This window comes from Eptatretus burgeri, chromosome 2 (genome assembly GCF_056783735.1).
Source record: "Eptatretus burgeri isolate ZD-2024b chromosome 2, Ebu_testis_v1, whole genome shotgun sequence".
Lineage (NCBI taxonomy): Eukaryota > Metazoa > Chordata > Myxini > Myxiniformes > Myxinidae > Eptatretus > Eptatretus burgeri.
Genome location: NC_140962.1, coordinates 89363541 through 89366040, shown reverse-complemented (window position 1 = coordinate 89366040; position 2500 = coordinate 89363541). Strand labels below are relative to the sequence as shown.

The 2500-nt window shown below is 42.0% G+C and overlaps 1 protein-coding gene across 10 annotated transcripts in view; it reads left to right on the top strand.

Moving 5' to 3' along the window:
* Positions 1-2500, top strand: part of LOC147032529 (neuronal cell adhesion molecule-like) — a 486552-nt gene that overhangs the window by 142285 nt on the left and 341767 nt on the right. For 5 of the 10 annotated variants that reach the window (XM_085870244.1, XM_085870247.1, XM_085870248.1 and 2 more), the window contains exon 1: positions 1063-1294. The exons of 4 other annotated variants lie outside the window; for them this stretch is intronic. The gene's annotated coding sequence lies outside the window, so the exon portion shown is untranslated. Of the gene's footprint in view, positions 1-1062; positions 1295-2500 lie in introns of those variants that run through there. One more of the 10 variants, XM_085870243.1, reaches the window with a different exon arrangement.

Here is a 2500-nt window from a genome sequence, read left to right as displayed (position 1 = left end):
AAGGAAATACTGAGCAATACTTCGCGAATACTCAAAAGTCGGGTTATTTTTTTCAATCCAGATCTGTACAAATGCTTGACTGCATATTTCTGTGGTCCTGCATGTTTGCATCACTTGAGGTTGTATGTACAAATACGATCAGAATAAGAATATTCATCAAGCTGATGAAGTGTCTGCTGATTTCATCATGACTGGAGCACAGCAATGCCACTGAAGTGCTGTGCCTGAATATTTATGATTTGGCTGGGCTACTGGTATACAACAATCTTCTCTTTTGTAATTGTATTGGAGGATCTTTAACTAGCATAATATACGAGTGCTCACAAACAGGACAGCCAGCTTAACCTCCACTCTATAAGTGTGATGTCTGTGATAGAATGTGGCACTGGCAGGAGAGCTCATAGGTAGCATAATCTACTTTGAGTTGTGTAGTCAGGGTTAGATTCCCGTCCTGACCATAAACTATCAACTTGGCATTTCGCGAAGGGGGAAAGGGTATTAAATCAACGATGCCTGGACATTAAGGTGGGACCTTAATATCTCATAGTATTAGCTGGTTGACATTAAAAGATCTTGCTGATTATTCACTCTTAATGAATTCTGAATTTCAGCTCTGACTCCACCTACAGGCAATGCAGGTACCTTCATGATGTACTCTGCGGATGCAGCACATAGCCAGGGATAAAAAGTTGCTGCACTACCCAGATAATTGGCTGCCAGCGGTAGCCGGCGAGCCTAGTTACTGGGCTGGGAAAGAAGAGGGAGGTGAACAACCTACCTGCAGAGAACCATACTGATCAATATATTGCAATTTGTTATGATCAGAGGTGGAGATGCTGAGGCAGTAATTTGTGACTGTAAGTAGTGATGGGATTAGAAAAATTTACACATCAACAAAGGAATAGTATTGGTGAAAGAAAATGGCAATAAGCTTGTTCCAGTGTCTCTCATTGCGTTTACGATGTGTTATCACACTGGGCGGGGAGGTTAGAGCGTGAGAGAAGGCGGAGAGAATGCCGAGAGAGAGAGAGAGAGAGAGAGAGAGAGAGAGAGAGAGAGAGAGAGAGAGAGAGAGAGAGAGAGAGAGAGAGAGAGAGAGAGAGAGAGAGAGAGAGAGAGAGAGAGAGAGAGAGAGAGAGAAGGGGTTTCCAGAGAAGGAGAGAGGGAGAGGGGGAGAGACACACACACACACATTGAAAGAGAGAGAGAGAGAAGATTGTGTTTGAAACAGTATCTTGACTCCGTTGCACTTCTTCCGCTGAAGATCGGCTGGGCGTTCCCTGCGATTCGACAGGTATGGGGTGTGCGGTGTACGGTCATCCTGGATGCATCCAGTTTTTTTTTTTTTGGAGTGTGTCCATTCTAAATGAAATGCCTCCTGGATATTTGGCTCCAGTGTCGTTAGATATACTCCCACTGTATACATGTATGTTTGCATTGACATCGCTTGAATCTGAAGACATGAATTAAATTAAGGGAATTACTTTGCTCTGTGTAGTGATTTATTTATTTATTTTTAATATGCTTTGTGTCATGGGATAAGGATTCATTTTGATGTCTCTAAATTGGAAACAAGTGACATCATTGTGCAGCATGGAAATTAAGATGTACCAAAGGGAGTGGTTGTAATTACCTCGAGGTTGAATGCAAGGCAAAAATTATTCCATGTCTGACAAGTGTCCCAAGGTCTGGCCCAGACGTTCAGCACAACTTGTTTTTGTATTGTGACTTAATGTGCAACACATCACATTACAGCGAATGCTAGCGAATGGCGTTTATGGAGAATTCAATAATTGTGCGATTTGAAGTAAGGCAATGTGTCAAATTTGTAAGACCATAATGTGAAGGACTGAAGGAAGACCAAATGTGACCATACATATAAGGTGTATATGCAAAATTGGAACCATATTGCACATATTGCCACTAAGATCTGCTCGTCACACCATGGGTGATGATGTCAACACATCATGCGTCTCCTGGTGCGTATCTTCATACTGTTGCAAATGAAGTCATGTCTAATTATGCTGCTCTTGATAAACTGCCTACATTGACATCCGGGCGGGTGGTATGCTTTCATTGATGTACACCATGTATTCTGTACTCGGAGTGCTGATTTACAAGCATGCAGGAAAACCATTACACACAATCATTCCACAAATTGGCTTTGTCTTTTAGGAAGCGAGTGACAGAAAAGGAGTGCGGCGAAATCCTCTTGCTTTTGTCGTTTCAATCATGCGTAAAAAGCTTGGGATCATATCTTCAACCGTTGGAAGCCCTTCGGGAGGCATTATGGTGCCACCAAGCATGTGGCTGGATGTGGTCAGAGACCATATTATGTATCCATGCAGTTTATAGCAGCCAGACTTTCTTACATATGGAGGGGGATAAGAGTAATATGTTGGTCTACCCTTATAAAAAGCAAAACGTAGAACGTGATATTATAGTGATTGAGTTTCTTTCAAAAAGAGGTCATCTATCTATTATGTACTCAAAAATGACA